General features: G+C 34.3%; 1 long non-coding RNA gene across 1 annotated transcript; it reads right to left on the reverse strand.

The window, feature by feature from the left end:
- Positions 1–16,369: 16,369 nt before the first annotated feature.
- LOC127856441 (uncharacterized) lies at positions 16,370–19,470 on the reverse strand. Its single transcript, XR_008038033.1, has 2 exons — positions 19,252–19,470; positions 16,370–18,180 (listed from the first exon to the last, which is right to left on the reverse strand). It is a non-coding gene; the product is annotated as an uncharacterized LOC127856441 (long non-coding RNA).
- Between the last annotated feature and the right edge of the window lie 2,941 nt (positions 19,471–22,411).

A 22,411-nucleotide genomic window follows, 5' to 3' on the forward strand; every position in this document is an offset into this window, starting at 1 on the left:
TTTTAGTTCAAATGTTAAATTTATCAATATAAAGCTTTTAAAGCATTTAATGACAAGCTTCAATACATGCCAAAATCTGTTGGACGGCCCCTTTAATTCTTTTCAGCTCAATTCAACAGTGAAAAAGGCCCATAATATCACTTTAACAAAAAGACTGCAAAGTGTAAATTGACAGAATTAAGAAAACAGCTCGAAGCTTATGCTATTTCCCTCTTCTGTCATTTGGAGGTGTTGCTGATAAGGTGTAAACAATTGAGTATATAACTATAATTAACACAATGTCAAATCAATTACTAGCAAATAATATAAGTCCATATAAGTATACAGTATCAGAATGAAAACAGGATAGGGGAAATAAGACAAAAACGTTACAAGATGGTGTAGATAGCGAAATAAAGATATTACGTTTGTATACATCAGCATTAATAATGTGTTAATAAAGAATGAGATAAAAGTGACAGAGTTATCGCAACTGGAGACCGTTACAATAATAAAAAAACAGATGCGGGGCGGGGCATCGTTAGCACGATCAGGTATGTTCGTGAAATGGGGTTATGTTAAAATCTATGACTATCTCGGAAGAAAGACTGCACATGTTTGAACATAAGTGAATTTTCTTCGTATGATCTGTCTTTGATACCGAAGAGAAGTAGTTGAAAAGTTATGGGTTGCAAACTGGAAATATTGTCTAATAGGATTGCTCTTTTTTCATTATAAATTGGGCAAGTGTAGAAAAAGCGGTATGTGTCCTCAATCTCCCCACATTGACAATATGGACATTCCGAAATGTTTTCCGCGTGCAAATGTTCATTTAAATTGCTGCAATGCATTCGCAGACGTGCGTTAAGAATATTCAGCGTCCTCTCGCCATCGTAGTAATTCATGGGGATTTTTGGTTTGTCTTTGTTAAGATTTGCTTTGAAGGTAGAGAGAGAAGGAGCAGATATAACAGATTCAGGTAGTGCGTTCCATAGGTTTATAGTTGATTGTAAGAATGATCGTGAAAAAAGCTGTGATTTACAATGAATGCTGCGAATATTATCTGAATTACGAGGTGGATATGCCGTTGTTTCACTCACTCTAGAGGGGATAAGTGCAGACAAATATGTGGGTGATAGAGAATTAAACATCTTGTAGAAGAGAGTCAGTTTATGTTTAGTTCTCCTATGTTTTAAGGGTTCAAGTGCCGTTTCATCATATAAATTCGGCAGCGATGATAGACGTGTCCCCCCACTAATTATTCTTACTGCTTCCTGTTGAATCTTTTCAAGTTCAATTTCATCCTGTGCGATTATGTTATCCCAGACTAACTCAGCGTATTCAAGAATTTGTCTAATGAATGCCGTATATATAGTTAGAAGGGACTTTCTATTAAGGGTAAACTTAAAAGATCTCAGTAGATTTATTCTCTGCCATGCTTTGTTCTTAATGGTTTCAATGTGGTCATGTCAGGAGCATGAGTTAGAAAAGTTCAAACCTAAATGTTTATGCGACGAAACCTCATTTATTGTGCAGTCGTCAAGGAAATGAGGGGGTGGATCGGGCGGTTGATTTTTCTTGAATTGCTAATGACTCGGTTTTATATGGATTGAAGATTACCAGCTACGTTTCGGCCAAGGAATGGATTTTTACAAGATCAGCGTTGAGTAGAGTGGCTTCATCAACCGGATTGTCGACAATAATATAAAGCGTAGTATCGTCTGCAAACAGACGAACTGGGCAGTGAATATTTCGCACAAGGTCGTTTATGTATAAAAGAAAAAGGCGAGGCGCTAATATAGACCCTTGGGGAACAGCAGCGTTGATAGGCAATGAGTCAGATTTACAACCGAAAATTACAACACACTGTCTTATGTTATTAATATTCCTGTAACCAAGATAAAAGATTGCCCGAGATACCACTGAGTCTTAGCTTATTAATTAGCTCTGCGAGCCATACTCTATCAAAAGCCTTAGAAATATCACAAAATACCGCTCTCACCTATTTGCCTCTATCGAGGGCTTTACAAAAAGAGTGATAAACCGAGACGTATTGGTTGGCAGTGGAATCTTTAGGTATAAAACCTTACTGAAATGTGGTTATACAGTCAGAATTGTAAAAAATATACTTGTGAAGAATTCTTTCGAGACATTTACATACGACGCTAAGAAGGGAGATAGTCTGTAGTTACCTACATCCTGAGGATCTGTCTTTTTATATAGTGCACACACATTTGCTTCTTTCCAACTCCGTGGAACCCTATCAGCAATAAGTGAAACATTGAAAAGACTTTGACGTGGGCTTGCAATTAAATCTGCGATTGCTTTTAAGACTACGTTATTTAATTGGTCCGGTCCTGAGGTCTTTCCAGTTTTCATAACTTAAATAGAATCTAGGACGTCTTGGCGGGAAATGATGAATCCATATTGTACGTTTAAAATTAGACCCAGCATTTCTGTTGAAGTTAATGACGCAGTAAACTGGACGATGATATCGAACTTGCTGGTGAAGAAAAGGTTCACCAACGCCACTGTTAAACTATGGATAGGTTCGTTAATAATCTGGGAGAGATTATACTGTTAGAGAAGAGAGTCCAATTTGGTCTTACCCTGTGGCTTATTCATGTCGAGATTAAAATCACATCTAATAATAAGGTTTACTTATGTCCACGGCTAGTGATATGGAATTGTTTCGATAAAAGTCGCCTTCCCTTGATGCGTAATTCAACCCAAAAGCATCAAATATCATCTATGTGTATGTCCGGACGCTTAATAACAAAAAGATCAGATTTTTTATGTAAGAGAATGGGATCATTTTGTCTATCCCTTCTAAACGGCGTATGGTATAACGGGAAAAGTAATTCAGCAGTGTCAACTGTTGAACTAAGCCATGTTTCAGTAAAGGCAAGAATATCGAAGCCATTAAGGGCTGCACATATAATATCTTTCTTGGTAATGAAGCTCTGTACATTGTAGTGGACAATTTTTATATTACTCGTGAATTTATCGGATATTAAAGATGAGAAAGAAGTACCAAAAGATGAGAAAGATTTACCAAAGGAGCTGTCATGTCCAGGATGAAAATCGCCTCCTCTAAGAAGTAGGACTGCCAGCCAACACACTAGTTCGAACATGTTCATTTGTTTAAGGCCTTTAGGTCTCATAGTGAGAGAATTGAATAAACCTATATCATACTATATAAACCTATATCGGTGTACATTATGTAATATCCGGATGAAACAAATAATTGGATGAGGAAAAGCTAACGTGCAACCGACCCGCAAGAACAGAGAAAGTGAAAAAAGAATATTGCTCATGATTAATGTGTTTAGGGGATGTTACAAACCTCATTAGATATAGTTGTACGTTTGGTTGTCTAAAGGATGAAACAAAATGGTTCAAGTATTCAATTATCAAGACAGAAACATATTTCATTATTTTAAATAATGTAAACAATGTGGAAGTGGCAGTCAGGCCCAAAACTTTAACGATCTCTTCATATTGCTTGTTGTATTAATGTTTGCCAATATGAAAGCGGCGTGTTAGCATGGCAGTCAGTTAAAGTGACAACTTTGTGTCTTACACATCTAACAATGAATCAACCACAACATAATAATAGTAATGAATGGATTGGTATCAACGAGCATTGTATTAAATTCTCAAGCAAACCATATTAATTTAAAAAATATATTTTTCGCATGAAATTAAATGCTTTTTTTAATTTATTCCATGTCATTTTATTAATGTACATGTACTGACAGTTATGTGAAACTCCTCTGCTCTCTCCCAACTCCACCCGTACGAACTTACCATCTTCTGCAATGAATAAGTCGTAAATTGACGCATTTGTTCTATAGTTTCAATTGGTCAATACTTTGTCATCGTATGCATAAATTCGGATTTAATTTTTTATCATAAAATACTACAAAAAGGTATATATTAACATATCTTGTATAACATATTTGAACATAATTGCTGCTACATAGTATCACTTTGTTTTATGATCATATACATGTATACATTATATGTCTTATATCGAATAAAAAACATCCTTCTGTGAAAAAAAAAATAAATAAAAAATACTACACTATGTACTGAGTTGCACGTATCTTTTAAGTTACAACACTTGGTCTGTTGCAACACGCACGCTTTTCATGCGTGGAACTTGACAGACGACATCAACAATTTCGCGCTCTTGCTAATGGAGGTGTGTTACATGGCGTACACGAATAGTGAATGGTGTTACAAGTAGAGGCGAACAAAGGAACTATAAGCAGTAAATATTAACACGTGGCTATAGAAAAAAGATCATGAAGAGGAATTAAATTGCTACCGCGTTTTTTTTAAAGGTTGCTCAAATTCAAGAAACTTTTATAGCCGAAATCTTTGCTTTGTTGTTTTTAGTTATAGGGAAACAATATGAGACGTTCCTCCTCTAGGCTAAAATCATATCACTTACTAGACAGCCTGATAGTCGTTCTTGCTATTTGATTTTATATTGCGTGTCTATCTTCATGTAGTGTTAACCGGTCCATGGTCTGCCTTAAAATATTGAGGCTCTATCAAAATGAATAAGAAACAATTTTGGCTTTGAACAGTTTTGATGTGGGAGGGAAAAAGGAATAACTATCAGCTTAAAATGTGAGCATTGCTGTTAAACTTATAGTAATATACAACTCATATCATATAAATAAAGATGTTACACGTGGTACTGAGTGCATATTTGTACCTAGGTTCTTTATTGAAAATTTAAAGTATTCATTTCTTTTTGAAAAGTACACGCTCATGAAGTAAAATAAAGATCCGTTTTTTAAGGACAAGGCAAACACACTTATACCTCTGACAGGATATACATATTTGACATATGTTGATAATATATGGTAAGAATATGTATAATAAAAGGCAATTTAACTAAGCGTTCAGCATACATTCTATGATCTGCATGAAATATAATCAAGTAAAGTTATTTTATTCCAAATAAGCGTCACTGGCTTGGTGAATGCTCTAGCAAACTTAACGCCCCGTTAAAGAATTATTGGCTGTGACAGGAACCTATCGCATTTCTGTATCAAAATTTTACCTAGAGTGTAAGTAAGATAATCTGATTATTAAGAAAGTTGCTCGAAACAAATAAACACTTTCCACATGAAGAAAATGAACACATATTGTTCCAATACTTGTTTATTTTTATTTCGAATTAATATGAACAATCTACCTTGCTCAGCAATTCATACTATTATACTATCCCATTTATTATATAAATATAGCATCAACACAAAATGTTTGAATATTAGAGCGTCACTTTAAAAGAACTAAATTGTTTCAAAAGCTTTAACGATAGGGCTTTACAAAACGACATTAAATATTTTTTGATTATATCCAATCTAGTTTATATTAAGTACAAGCGAAAATGAGAAAGTTAGAACAAAACGTTTCACACGATCTACATCAGTGTGTTCTACGCCATTACAATATCATGAAGCAATGCAAAATTACCAAAAATTGAATAGAAAACAGCAAATGGATTCAGCCTTTTAGTTCATGGTTAAAGACATTAATTTAAAATAATTTCACGGATTTTATTGAAACAGGAGATGCATTACAATAACGTTGTTTCGCAATTTCAATCCTAAATGGTTTTAAGCTGGTATAACAGTGTGGGTGAACAAGTAACGAGTGCTTTTAAAAAATGGAGTAAAAACTGAACACACGTCAATGACGCAAGATAAACTGTTACGAGGGAAAGAAAATAGAAGACATTATTTCAGGCAGATGTTCCTTGATGGAAGGTGCTGGATGCTTTCCCTACATGTTTTAATGTCAGAGCCTTGTTTTTGTAGAAACAAGGATAATACAAAAAGTTCCTGTGTTTCTCTTTTGGTTGCGCTAAATACATGAATGTTTTCGCTTCAATAAATCTCTGTTACACGATAAAAAGTGTACATATTGGTTAGCGGCAGCAAATTCCATTCATTTATGACTGGATACGGAATAGATATTACGCAATTATAAAACGTGAGTTTATAAAGATTAAACAACACAATATGTTACTTATCAGGACATCGACACGCTGAACAGCGGAAGCTGTTGAAACTTTTTTTAGTGATTTTTAACGGCCCGTAGTAAAGGTAAAATCTAAGTAGAGCATGAAGTGAATTTGTGAAATCAACTGGCTGATTTTTGCAAAATCGTTCTTGTGAGTGTGCGGCAAAACTCGGAAATTATTGAATTTCTCGTTCATTCGTATACGCAATTTTGCGAGGTTCAAAACCCGCCAAGCGCTAGAACGACAAATCATGTGCGCCAACATCCCCCACTCCCCCCTGCATGATTGGCTTTTAAAGTCGCGAAGAAGAAAGAATGAGAAATATCGACACTTACCGAAACACCTATTGCTTTGCGACTATACCAATATAACCTTGTTTTACCAATACCACGGTACCTAACCAATACGGATAATACCGGAAACTTTTGAACGATTCCGGATAATACGCGAAACGGCACCGGATCATATCAGAACTTACTCATAGTTATGAGTAAATTTATTATTCTCTATTCTCAAAATACTATTAAAATCTCATCATCTTTATAACCCATATCATCATTATTATCATTATCATACAAATAATAAACCAAAGACAAAATAGGAGTGAGTGCTTGTATTTGACAGGACTTTCGACATATAAATGCAAAAAACAATTCTTCTGACGCCCGTATGTGTTGTATGTGCAATGGATATAGACCTCAACGGCACCGCTCAATTGATGAGCCTCGAGACGACTGGAAACGGTGTAACATCTTTGTTCAGGTGTATAAAGAACTGAAACGATACTATTTGAATGCTGTAGGGCATGTAATAATGAATTCTTCACATGCACATGTGTGTCATGTGAAAAAATGCAAATTTATTCATAAAAATTAGACGTCATGTATATATCTCAAATAACAGAGTTACTGTTTGAATAAACTGATCCCGGCCGATGCCCAAAGTGCACGCAGGACGCCCCCAATGCCCATCAATCACGCTAACTTGCTTAAATATTATAAATTAACAATTGTGAAACATTAATTTGTTCAAAGAAGCTGCTTATATCTGCAAGATTCATCCATCACCACCAATCAAGAGAAGTGTACATGACTTCACGTACACCCCATACAATAATCAGTAGTAATAAACGATTCAGGTAAAACCGCGAGCGGGATACGCAACCCTACTGCCATTTTTGTTTTCTTAGTTTATTATTTTTTTTTAATGGCAGGGGGACGTATGAGGACCCATGGCTCGAGACCGGTGTCTAGGTGCCTTCATCACCTCCCGAAACCTCTAATTTTAGAGAAATCTACAAATAAGCAGCTATTATTATACTGTAAACATTAAGTATTATTTAGTAAAAAATGTAATTACAACATTTTCAATTTCATTGCGCAAATTAACATAACAAACAAACATCAAAAGCATCCCGCACACACCCCGGACATCAACATAAAAACAAACAAATCACTCAAACCATAAAATCCATAAAGCACCTAAAAAGAATGTTGATAAATCATAAGTATTCCGAGAAATATATAAATGCATATGACGAACAGCTATATTAAACCGACTTCAACATCTAACCAGTCACACCAAAATGAAAATATTAAGTAATCGTACAATAAGAATGTCTTTAAAATTAAACGTTCATTACGAAAGAAAACAAAAAATAATAACACTGAACTTTAAACATACCAATATTTCAATAAATATGCTGGAGGTACTATCTCCAGGAAGTGAGAGTCTCAAAAAACATGACACCCATAACTTAAAAAACCTCATTCAAACACAATATTAAGTAAAAAATGAGTCAAAATAATCAAGAAAACTTAGCTGCTTCAGACTTAAATGAAAATACACCCATCGTCTTTCCCAGTAAAGGAATCGGTTTGTGTTAAGATCCCATCTCACATGGACTAAAAACCGAACTGAAAATATACTAAATATAGACTTTATAATTGCAAAATTGTAAACATAAAAGCAATGTAACCAATTATTTAACCATACATTTGCTCATTAAGGGCGGGCGGGCGGGGTTATCACCCTTTCGTTTTCTTGTTCCATAACGTTTGCCTGTCAAATACACCCTCGAATGGCGACTCAATAGATGTGCAAATCATATATACCCCAAAACGAAAAACTCGTGCGCTTTCGCGCTAAAACATGCACACAAAACCCGTGCATTATTCGCGCTAAACCATTACCATAATCTCTCTTCTAAATAACACGTAATAAACCATACTATACCGTATTTATCAAACCGAGAATAATTTCATTTACTCATAGTTATGAGTAAATTTATTATTCTCTATTCTCAAAATACTATTAAAATCTCATCATCTTTATAACCCATATCATCATTATTATCATTATCATACAAATAATAAACCAAAGACAAAATAGGAGTGAGTGCTTGTATTTGACAGGACTTTCGAATAAAACAAAGAGAGAATACAAATAATATGAAACATAAAATGAATACCCAAATATTCTCCACCACGTTATATACCTCTCGAGCTGTGTTTTAACTGAAAAGATACAATTACAAACATTTGTTAAAGCAATAACAATAATTCAATCAAAATAGGCACACTATGGCCTTCAACAACGGTCAACTGACCACACAAGCCAACTGGCTTATCAACATCAGGCACACTCTGGCCTTTACAAACGGTCAAATGACCACACAAGCCAACTGGCTAATCAACATCAGGCACACTCTGGACTTCACAAACGGTCAAATGACCACACAAGCCAAACGGCTAATCAACATCAGGCACACTCTGGCCTTCACAAACGGTCAAATGACCAATCGAATAATGCACAAGAGAATTAAACAGATATTATAAAACAATATTTACACAATTAATGATAAACATTAAAACGAAAATAAAAAATATCATAATCATAATCCTTATAATAATAATAACATACTACATAAACCATACCTTTATGTTCTCCAATACTTAATAAACCATTCGTACTGTCCAGTTACTGCACTGCAAAAAATAAACTTGCAAAGATTGTTAATTCCATGTGAACATGCTTTTTAAGAAAATAAGGTCAACTCACAAAAGCCAACCGGCTTTCACACATCAGATCAACTTGCTTTAAAAAACGGTCCACTGACCATACAAGCCAACTGGCTTACCAAATGAGGCCAAATGGCCGTAAACAAATTGGTCCAATGACCACAAGGAACATACACACAACACAAACACAGAACTTAATAATACTCAAAAGCATTTTCAAACCATTTATATAATAATATATTATAGTGTCTTTAAATGTGCTACGAACAACACATCATACATTTCAAATCACACATACATTAATAATGACTTTTCACTAATCTAAATTTAGCGACACCGATTATCTGTCTTTCAAAGAATCTTTAACATATACGTCCTTAGTGGAAACACTTTTTCATCTACCATGTCTTTGCCAAAGTCTATCCACAGTCTTATTATTGGCACTTATAGATGCTCCACCAGCACGAAAAGAATGAAGTCCATATTTAGAAGAAACATAACCCAATAGACTTAACTTCTTCTTGAAACTATCATTTATAGTAGAATAACTTATATGCTTATTATTAGAAATCAATTTGAAACAGTGTTTAACATTACACAAATAAACTGGTCTAAACACATAATCAGTAGATGAACATGCAATATCTGCAACACACAAATACTTTTCAAACAATTTCACAGGACATGTGTCTGTATTAGTTTTTGCAATCAGAACAGTATTACCCTCTCTTAAAATGTTCGTTTTTGACTTTTCAACTTTAATATCACAATGCGTATCTAAAAATACAACATCTGATCTTTTAACAGACAAAATTTCACTTATCCTAAAAAACCAGCATAAGATAAGAAAAAGATTGTAACGTCTCTTAAATACCCCAAAGAACAATCGCTCTCAGAAACAAAAGTGTGATAAAAATTCTTTAATATATCTGATGTAATAGGCTCTTTTTTAACTACCGGCTTTGCAATTCTCCGAATGCATCCAAATAAAATACATCATAATAATCCTAGTAATAATAATAACATACTACATAAACCATACCTTTATGTTCTTCAATACTTAATATACTATTCGAACTGTCCAGTTACTGCATTGCAAACAATAAACTTGCAAATATTGTTAATTCTATGAGACTTTCGTTCTAAGAAAGTTCGGTAACCTGACAACACAAGCCAACAGGCTTTCACACATCATATAGACTGGCTTTAAAAACGGTCAACTGACCATACAAGCCAACTGGCTTTCAAAATCAGGCCAATTGGCCTTAAACAACTTGGTCCAATGACCACAAGAGACATGCACAAATACCAAACACATTTTACTAATGTTCTCACAATCAATACGTATGTTCTGCTGTTAAAATTAAAACTACCGACTTGACATTTGTTTTTAGGTTCAATTCACCAACACAGACATACTTTAAGCTACTGATCGAACCCTGGCTCAAATTTCCATGCCAATAGCATAAGCTCAATTGATATACTAGAACACCGTATTAATTTTGATTTACTAATTTGAAAACAACAAAATGCTTAACACACTCAAATACAAAGCTATAGGTACTTGGTCGGCTGCAAAACTCGTCAATTTTTGGAATTTTAACCCATCAAACAAATCTCAACGAAAACCGGTATTGATGCAAAGTTGAATTTCTGTGATTTAAAAGGAATACATGTACCATCTGAGAATAATCCCTGTTGCTGAACCGTTACTTGTTTTTGTTCAATTAAACGCAAAACCTAGAAACTCATTCATTTTTACGTGCTAAACCATAACCATACTCTCTTTCTCTTCTAAATAATATGTATAGACCAACATCATTCGGTATTTATCAAACCTAAAATAATTTCATTCACTCAAAATTCGTTAATGTAGTATTATCCATTAACAAAATACTGTCATCTATTCCTCCTCCTCATCAATAACGTTAGCATCATCATCAACATTTATAACATCATCATCAATAAAATCATCATTATTAATCTTAACAAGTTATTTTCTAACACATAATTACACAAAAAAACAACAAAATATACCTTTCGAGCTGCCCTCTTACTATAATGTTACACTATTCATTATTTATTCTTCTAACTGTCCAGCTTCTGAAAAAATAAACTTCGCAAACATGTGTAAATGCAATTTCAACATGTGTTTTGAGACATTTTAGTGAACTGACACGCAAGCAAACTGGCTTATACGCATCTGAAAAAATTTGCTTTCAACAAACTGTCAACGGACAACCCGAGCCAACCGGTTAATTTACATAAGCCAATCTGGCCCTTAATAACGTACATTTAATGTTCTCCAATATATATAATATCCTTCGAACAGTTCAATCTTAACATTAAATAAAAACAAAAATGTAAATGTAAACGCACGTTTTAACAAGTTTGGTTAACAAACTACACGCGCTAACTGGGTTTATCCACATCTGGTCAACTAGCTTTCACCAAAACGATAAGCAAATTACACATGTTAACTGGCATTCAAAAAACGGCCAAACACCATAAAAGCAAAATGTCTTTACACATCAAGCCAACAGGCCACCAAACAAGAACAAAAACTATCACGAAAACAAAATGACTTATATTGCAAATAAATCCGGTCTACTTTTGTTATCATTACAGAACCTAATCTTTAAAAATGCATTTAACTATGACGAAACTAAATTTAACAAAACCGATAAATGCCTTTCATCTAAGTTTAAAACAACAGTCTTATTGTCAACGCTCTTTTCAAACCAAATTTATACCACAGTTTATCCAAAGTATCGTTAATTAATTAGCACATATGCATGCACCATTATTGACACCAACCTTGCAGGGAAAACTTAACGTCTTAAATTATTATGAAAAATATAATAACTCTTAATGTTTTAATTCAATTTAGAGAAATTTTTTAATTGTACACAACAATAACATATAAACTGTTTATTCAATATCCAACGAACGAGATGTAATATATGCAAAACACAAACCTGTTTCGAAAAAAGTTTACAAGACAAGTCTCTATAGCTGTTTCATAGATGAATAGAATATATATTTCCGTAATGTATCGATTTTTGATGTTACATTCTTAATTCACAATTGGAATACCTGAATAGTTTAAAGATATGTTCGCATAAATTTTCATCCGCTCATTATCATACCACGTCATATATCGCACACAACCATCGTGCTGAATTATAAGGAAAACGGCAGTTAATTGTTATTAATCGTTTGTTGAATTATACGTTTGGAACTAATACACAAACTTGTAACACATGTATTACCATATAAGGTGTTATATCTTAAAAACAATAAAAATAAAGCAAGGTGTTCGTAAAAACATGAGGGAGAGTGATCTAACTCTGCTATCAAAACAACCTGGAGTGACACACTATGTGGCCTTACCTATATATAATCCTACCAGACCATTACATTTGCGACCTCTTTTTGAACTTAAATAGTTTCATTTTTACCCAATAATCAAATCAATTGATGTATCTGAATAATTGGAACTAAACAAAAACAACAGCACAAATAAAGATATGGAGCATGTTATTGAATATACTTATCATAAAAGTTAACAAGGTACACAACCTGTGTTAATTTCAATCGGAATGTTGTTGCCAGTGTTATTACAATAAACAGAACCAACAAGTCTGACCTTTGTTCGAAGTTCCAGCTCACCATTCCGCTTCTAGCAGAGAATCAGTCCTCTCATCGAAAATCTTCCGAATACTATGTATTTCGCAAATGATTGCCTAAACTACTTTATCACCCTTTCGTTTTCTTGTTCCATAACGTTTGCCTGTCAAATACACCCTCGAATGGCGACTCAATAGATGTGCAAATCATATATACCCCAAAACGAAAAACTCGTGCGCTTTCGCGCTAAAACATGCACACAAAACCCGTGCATTATTCGCGCTAAACCATTACCATAATCTCTCTTCTAAATAACACGTAATAAACCATACTATACCGTATTTATCAAACCGAGAATAATTTCATATAAACAAGGCGAAATGATGTATGTGCCTAATATTGTGAGCGAAAAAGTCAACAAGACCGCGTAAGTATGCCAAATACTATTGCTCACGGAACATTATGGTATTTCAGCTTATGGTTGAATTCAAAATTCGACATGAAAATAAAATATTTTATCAAAACGAACTAAAACAAATGAACCATACCTATCTCATAGTCATGAAATACTTTTAAAAAACTTGCATTTTTGTAACTGGCGAGAAAAAACATATGCTACTACTACTTTGCAATGTTGTAAAAATTATTTAGATGTATAATAAAATCGTAGGAATTTACAGGCAACATCAAAAACGTGAGCATTTGCGTTTTAAAAGGGTCGCATATTGATTTCACTGGCACCGGATAACAGACGAAACCATAAAATACTGGCACCGGATAAAGTCCGGAAACACGGCACTGGATAATACACGAAATCAATTGATACATATACAGATGATTACGTGCTTTTCAGCAGGTTTTATAAACAACATGTGCACATCTTATGTGAAACTTTTAATATAGTACTTGAAGTTGGTTTCAAAAATGGATATGAGTTGACGATACGAATTGTATCGATGTATATTCGCACTTTTCAGTTAAATTCTCCCACCTAAAAGAAGTAATGCCTACTGAGAGAAACATGAAAAAATGTATAATATGTGTGTCGCGCCCTCTTGCGGCAATCTCGATATAGCTGTAGCAATTGTCTAGTATATGTGCGTGCGTGCGTTCAATCAAGCTTGACCGGACTGGCAAATTGTCATTTATCATGAAATTTAAAAATAAATTACCACAAGTGTTCACAATATACAATTCAGGATATGTTGTATATATGGAAAGGCATGCAAAGCTACTATGCATTAATACTGTATGGAAACGCAAATAATATGACGTCATTTTCATTGTATATATTTCAGACTGAAACGGAAGAGAAAATCGTCTCTGTGGTTATATCAACCAAAAAAACTAAATTCCGCGAAGAAAACTTACCTGCAACAGTACCTTCCACATCATCAAGTAAATCCGATTCTGAGGCTGCATTATGTGAGATACCAGAGTGTGTCCCAGCACTCCTACCTTATTTACTTTACTAGACTCACGAAATTTGGGACACATTTTGCAAAACCGGTATGGCTGCAATTTCCAACTACTAGTATTTGCTTGCAACTGAAAGATATTTCATTTTGGTGTGGTCTTGTGCTGGAGTGGGGGTAAAGAAAGTGCCCGGGTGAAACCCCGCCAGTCCGGTATGGCGACCACTAATCAAGCTCTCATGTACCTGAAGCGACGATTGAACCCGGGTCGCCTAGGCGAGAAGCGCGAGTACCAACCACTGCGCTAACCAGACAGCCACGATATTCTAATGTGTTTAATGACATGCGTATATATGATAGAAAGTGGTTGACAAAAACGTTATCATTAAACGCAGATATGTGTTATGCATATATGTTTTTGTAACAAAAGCGTATAATCTTAACTTGCAGGTATTGCGCAATAGACATTAAAGCACCCATGAAATGTCATTACACTAGTTCCACATGCCTAATTTTTAAATTCCAATTAATCGCTAGATTTGTTTAAATTTTGCTTTAATTCTTGGGTGATGTCTGCAGTGTTTTATTATATTTGGGCGTATATTTCTTTGTTTTCAGAAATCATGCATTCGATTCACCTACGAGGCTTGGAAAAAGACAACGAAAATCGAAACGGTCAGATATCAGCAGACCGCATGAGGTCGCAAGGGGCTGTTTGCCAATTCGCAGCCACCACAAATGCGATGAGTCAAAGATTCTGCCAACCACTCGTCTTGGTATAACATTGGAGGACACTATGAAAGTGTAAATTGTATTATGTCACCACATTAGGAGAACAAAGTGTTCATCACGGAACAGAACGAACTACTATGTCACTATTAAAATAGTTGAATAAATAAAGGTCTTAACATGGCATTACATACCTAACGCGGTGTTCGCATGTGGTGCACTGTTCCTGTTCTATTTCAACGACCATTAGACAGTTGAATTAAACTTTCAATTTTATCAACATGTCCAATGTATTTTATGAAAATTTGGAAAAAGTGAAAGCTAATATCGTAATAATAACTACTATTTGTTTCAACTTACCTTTTAGGGGTTTCGAATGTAATTTAGCAAAACGCATTTAAATGAATATACATTAGTAGTGTTTTTGAACGAGTCCCCCCTTCCAATATCAGCAATGTGATTTGAATGTGCTCGCTACTTAGGCTTGTGAATTGACATAAAACATATTGTTTTGACAAGTGACAGGTTGTTATATGATCTTTGGATGTTTCAATACACAGGATATTGGTTTTTTGAAACCCGCTAAAGGATCAGCCACGAAAGTGCTGTAGATCATACAGTGTCTTCTTTGTCTCACCACATTGCACATCCAATGTGGCTGTAAGCTTGATGGCATTCTGCTTTTTAATGTGTGACTGATGATCACAACACGGTGCATTTTATTTCAAGGTGTGAAAACAAAACATTCTAATCTATTAGAGTTTATAGTCTGGCAGCTGTGGCGCCAAATATTCTATTGCAGAGTTATTTATGCTTCAATCATTTATGATTGCATGGTTTTAACAGAAAGATATCCATGTACCAGATTATAAATACACTCCTGTTTATGGAAAACAAACCTCAAAAAAAATAATTGAACAAGCATATTTTTCTCATGTCAAATACCATCGTTTGTCTGAAGATAATTCGCATAATAAAACAGTTGAAACTTAACATAAACTTATTTGTTAGTTTTTGACCCGGCATGACCCATATTCAAACTTGACCTAGACATCATCTAGATACAACTTCTGGCCAAGTTTGGTGAATATGGTATAAAAACTACTTGAATTAGAGAGCGGACACCATGCTCAATGTTTAAAACGCACTTAGTAACCCTGTGGCCTAGTTTTTGACCTGCCATGACCCATGTTCAAACTTGGCCTAGACATCATCTAGATACAACTCCTGACCACGTTTGGTGAAGCTCGGATGAAAACTACTTGAATTAGAGAGCAGACACCATGCTCAATGTTTAAAACGCACTAAGTGACCACGTGACCTAGTTTTTGACCCCGCATGAATCATATTCAAACTTGTCCTAGACATCATCTAGATACTACATCTGACCAAGTTTGGTGAAGATCGGATGAAAACAACTTGAATTAGAGAGCGGACACTTAATACAGACAGACCGACCAACAGACAAGCTCACTCATATATACCCCCTAAACTTAGTTTGTAGGGGTATAAACATGTTTTTACAAGCTTAAACAAATATAACAGTGGACTCTGATTAGTTATTTATTCTTTTCTGTAATACTGTATTAGGAAGCTACAAAGAACACATTTATTGATAATACTAAACATTAAACCAGCAAAAATTAAAACAATAGTCAAACTTAAAATGAACTTAAAGACCAGCGGCTCCTGCCACGATTTTATACATTTATATTATACAGTTAATACTTTTCAGTCAATAGACACTTCAATAAAGAATGAATATAAGAAAGCCTGTTTCTTCTGTCTGGTGAAAGCTGAATGAAAAATATATACACAAATAACACATTTAATATATTGTTGAAAGAAAAAGTTGCAATTATCATCAAGCATCTTTCTCAAAGAAATAAAACTTCATACAATCAAATGCTGGCTTGTCACCATGGCATCTCGTAAATGGGGTAGAAAATATTATTTAACAACTGCAAGTCAGCCCTAACAAACATATACCATGCATCAAGCATTCAAATACATGTAGTTTTAACAGAATAACCTTAATGCAGAGCCCTAACACATATATAACCAATATGCAAATACTGTTTAATAACAATTTAAATTATAACAGTTGTAATATTCTCCAAAAATAAATGTCATTACCTGAAATAGCAAGAATATTAAATAAAACGTATTCAGACAGTTTGTTGCTGTTAATCATCAACCAACCAATCATAATCATCATCATCATCATCTTAAGAAGGACACAATCCAACAATACTACACTATATTTTAAGGCAGGATTAATAATCAGATGACTGCATTAAAACAATAAATGCCACAATATGAATTAATTGTATGCAGCTGGTGTTCCGGGTATTGGTAATTTCTCAAAAGCAATGCTTCTTTATGTCAACAAAATGATTTCCTGAAAAACAAGTGCTAATAAGGTTCAGAAGGGTTTACTATTGCCATTTAGTTTCTGCTAAGGCCTTGCAGTAAACAGATATAACTGTATAATTATATGCCTTTATAACATTATAATATATCCAGAGTTTTATCTGTACTTATTCTGACTAAAGCATTTAAAACACTAATGACCAGTCTTCTTTTTGTGTTTATAAAAAGAAGATCTATATTTGTAAAAAGTTCCACACACATAACACTGATGTTGTTCAGGGTCATCATGAGCCTTCATGTGTTCATGAAGGTAGCGTTTTGTCTTGAAAATGCTTCCACACTTATCACACTTGGGTGATTCCATTTTTCCGCACACATGCCGTGACAGGTTAGGCATGTACTGATATGCTTTGTTGCACTTAGGACACTTAAATGGTTTGGACCCATCATGTTTTGCCCTGTGTCCATCTAACTCATTTCTATAATTGTAACCCTTCCCACATACTTCACACACACATTTAAAGTAAGATTTGTGTAGCCTTGTTCTGTGAACATTTAAGTCGCGTTTTGTTTTAAAGTTTTTTTCACATTCAATGCACGAGTAAGTGCGTAAGTTACTGTGGTTGCTCATATGATTCTTTAAGTCATAGGTGGAATAGAACACTTTTTCGCAAACAGTGCACTTTTGACCATCATTGGAATGGCTAACTAAATGTCTTTTGTATCCTGTTCTTGTGCTATATTTGTTTTCACACATATTGCATTCATATTTCTTCTTATTGTCAACAACAATTTCAACAGAACATTCTAAGTCTAAAGGTTGCTCTGTGGCTTTTTCATTATTGTTGCAGTCAAACAATAAATTATCCGCTTGGTCTCCAGACTCAACATTGTGTTCATTTCTATCAGTTTCAGATGACACCACAAAACTCTCCTGCTTCTGTTCAGTCACCGCAAATCCGAAAAAACTTAGGTCGTTCGTGAAATCCTGAAATAAATTATCATATTTTAGCAATTGACATGTGCTATTTTCCGAAGTCATGAGCCTTTTAACTGGCACACTTTTCTTTCATGGTTACTTTACGAATGCCATGGGCACAGCAGTTGATCAAAGCAGCATAAATTGTTCCAAATTTTTTTTAAGTTAACAAGAGCTCCGTGGTCGGAGACAGAGGCCCCCCTTAACAGGGCCTTCACATGGGATTTTTCGCAACAAAAATGATCATATGAGTTAATCTTATCATATAAGTGTGACTTAGCCACTTAAATAAAACTTAATGTCACAGTGATCTTGACATTTGAACTAGTGACCCAATTTCAACAGGGGTCTTCCACTGTCCAAGGCCAATGCACATGTGAAGTATCAAGCCAATTGGTGAATCAGTTGACAAGTTATTGATCGGAAACTATTTCACACTTAGTGTGACAGTGACCTTAACCTTTGACCTAGTGATCCTAATTATAATGAGGGCCATCTACTGTCCAATGCCAATGCACATGGGAAATATCAAACCAATTGGTCCCTTTGTTCAAAAGTTATTGATCGGAAACAATTTTCACTCTTAGTGTGAAAGTGACCTTGACCTTTGACATAGTGACCCCAATTTAAATAGGGGTCATCTATTTGCAAAGGAAAATGCACATGGAATGTATCAAGCAAATTGGTCAATCAGATCACATGTTATTGATCGGAAACAAACTGGTCTACCGACCGACATCCAGCAAAACAATATACCCCCCTCTTCTTCGAAGGGGGGCATAATAATAATCAGTCCACTCAGGGCTTACTCTGTCATTCGCCAAATTAGCCAATGGCTACAAATAATGAAATTTGGCTACAAAAATCCATTTGGCTACGAGGATTTCTACATAATCACCAATAAAATATCCTAAATAATAAGAATTCAGACATAAAAAGGTAAATTTGGCTACAGAAAAGTTTGGGCCAGAGGGAGAACTGCCACTGCTGCATCCAATCAAATAAATATGGAACAGTGGCCCTTTTTCATGGAGTAAACTTATCATCCGAGACTGTACTCACCATATTCTATGTACTCACCATATTCTATCTGACTATCTCGAACTTCAAACTCTAAATCCGAACTCAGAATCAGATCATGACAGAATGATGTGAGGGCACTGGTATCTGAAACAAATAGCATACAGTAATAAGTGAACTATGAAATGAAAACTATTGTATGTTAAACATAGATTGTTTACAAATAAAACAGATAATAGCTCTGAATGAGTGAATGTTGATATTGATAATCCAAAAACGACAAACCATGTGTGCATTTTGAGGAAAGTGCATTTGTAAACAAGGGAAGTCACTCTAAATCTAAACCGAAGGTTACACATAACTCACTAATATTCAATAAAATAATAAATAACAATTATTATAATCGCACTAAAGTAAACATGAATGGTTAATAAAAAAGATTAACAATACGCCAACAATTCTATTTTACAATTATTACTGCTGAACTGGTCTCAAAACTTTTTTTCAAATCGTGATCAAATCGTTTATATTATTTTAATATTAAAGGGATCTTTTCACGCTTTGGTAAATTGACAAAATTGAAAAAAGTTGTTTCAGATTCGTAAGTTTTCGTTTTAGTTATGATATTTGTGAGGAAACAGTAATACTGAACATTAACCATGCTCTAATATAGCCATTATATGCATCTTTTGACGATTTTAAAACCTAAAAATTATAAAGCGTTGCAACGCGAAACGATTGAATAATTTGGAGAGTTCTTTTTTTGTCGTTAAATTTTGTGAAACTACGAAGATTGCTTATATAAAGTATAAAATACATCCAGGCTGTTTACTCGGCGGAATAGCTCAGTAGGCTAAAGCGTTTTTACTTCAGGACTCTGGCAGGACTCCAGGGGTCACTGGTTCAAAACCTGCTCCGGGCAATGTTCTTTTCCTTTTTTTAATTTTTTTTTCTTGATTTTTTAATGGAGCTTTTACGATCCAATGTTTACATTTATCACTATAAAGCATTTAATGAATAAGTTAAAAAAATGCCAAAATCTGTGAAAAGGCCCCTTTAAAACAATCAAAGGTGATCAAATCGTTTATATGATTTTAATATTAAAACAATCAAATGGTTGTTATATCTTATAGATATTAACGATTTATCGGTCGTTCTACAATAGCACGCGTTCTACATCCGATTTTGTAAGAATCAATACAGTGTGTAACCATTAATGTCTAGTTTTAATAAGCTTTTTCAGGGCAGGGTCAAGATATTTTCATGCGTTTTAACTGGCGTTTAGACAGAGTGGTCAGGTCTGAGTGACGAGAAATAACCGACACATTCATTAAACAATCTTAAATCAAGAAATTCATTAAATGTTAACCATATAAGCAGAATGCAAAATATTCTTTAAAAGTACGATACTTAAGTTCATTAGTTTCGGCTATTATCCGGTGCCTAATTCATGCATTATCCGGTGCCAGCAATCGACACATAAAATACGTGTTTTTTCTTCAAACTGAACCGTCAATCATCATGGCAATGATTAAACAATAATTATGCTGCCGTTTTCATCAGGAAACTAGCTCAGAAATTTTAATTTCATTGTTAATATAGACCAATATCTGCATTTTACTTCCGTTTCCACAGGTTTTGAGCATAAACTGTTGGACAATATAGGTTCCCTCTGCATATTGACGTTTGTGTTACTGAGCACGAGTATAGAATTTACTTAATGAATGTCTTAGTTGTTCCGCGGAATATTGGTTTGGTGAAAATTGTTAACTTAAAAAAAGAATATTGAAATAAAAGAACACACTTACCTCAAAACAGTCAATATATTTCTGATATGATCCGGTGCCGTTTCGCGTATTATCCGGAATCGTTCAAAAGTTTCCGGTATTATCCGTATTGGTTAGGCACCGTGAATACGAACTATATGTTTTCACTGTAATAAGTATTGGCATCGACAAGTTGTGTGCACGAGTGGAGTGTCATATTTATTTTTCATGTAGAAAGGACTGAATATTTGATAAGCAAATCAATAGTTTAGTCGTTTAATAAATTTGTATAAATATTTAGATGATACTACTTTTTATAATGATGGTTATGTAGTTATTTAACTCAATGTATCCGTAAACACGTACCCACGTTTTTGGCGGAGTTTTGATGCCACTGACAAAATAAAATTCGTTACCCAAGATCTCGCTATGTCCGATTATGATGATTGTCCAGTAAGACGTCAATAGATGCTCATCAAGTAAAACTTTATCATGCTTTTTAAGAGCTCAAAGTGAAGATTTTAAGTTTCAAATTGAAGCCTTGTACATCATACATGTATTCGTTAAATATTAAATAAGAGCCGGATGTTTGTTGTCCAAATTTTTAAATTTTATCAATAAAACATGCTAAGTGATTTGAACAAACTTAATGAAAATAGTTATTGGAAGCCTCTGTACTAAGATTTCTTGTCCTTTAATAAGCATGTGGTTAAAGTTATCAGGCATGCGTTTTCAGTTAATGACATACTTTATTGAAATTCGCATGGAAGGAGAACTGAATCTATTTCTTATAAGACATTTCGACTTTCATATGTTGAGAAGTAACTTACACCCCTTTTTTTGTGAATTACCATCATCCATGATTATCCTTCCCCATTGAACCAAATAAATATCGAGAATCGCCGTTGGAACAAAAACAGTAAGGGAGTGATTTTATTATAGTATATGAAATCGAAACTTATATATAAAACATACAAATGCACCGTGATGTTCGCTTAACTTTAGAACAAAATGACACGAATTTTAATATATCAAGTCATTTTACTGTCTGGTAAATCGAACCATCTAGGGATTTGCATATATATTATGTATTTGTTCCATTCTGAGATGATTGAATAAGGATGACATTTTCATTCAGCAACACGGCGTTGCGTATTATTATCACACTGACCCCTAACAATTTAGGGATTTGATTAAATGTTCAAGGATACAGAAATATGCAAGTTGTCTGAAAACATGGTCAAACAGTGAGCACATATTGCATGTCATTCAAAAGCAAACCCATGTATTGTTTGTGAAGCTGGCATATTGTATTTCATCAAATGGTGACGCAAGTAATTACATAGCAATTCTTAATAAACTCAAACCCCTGCAAATCTATCATCAGCACTATTATCAGCGTGAAATATTTCAATACATTTCGATAAAAAAACACCCATTTATTTCTGTTGTCT

This window comes from Dreissena polymorpha, chromosome 13, assembly GCF_020536995.1.
Source record: "Dreissena polymorpha isolate Duluth1 chromosome 13, UMN_Dpol_1.0, whole genome shotgun sequence".
Lineage (NCBI taxonomy): Eukaryota > Metazoa > Mollusca > Bivalvia > Myida > Dreissenidae > Dreissena > Dreissena polymorpha.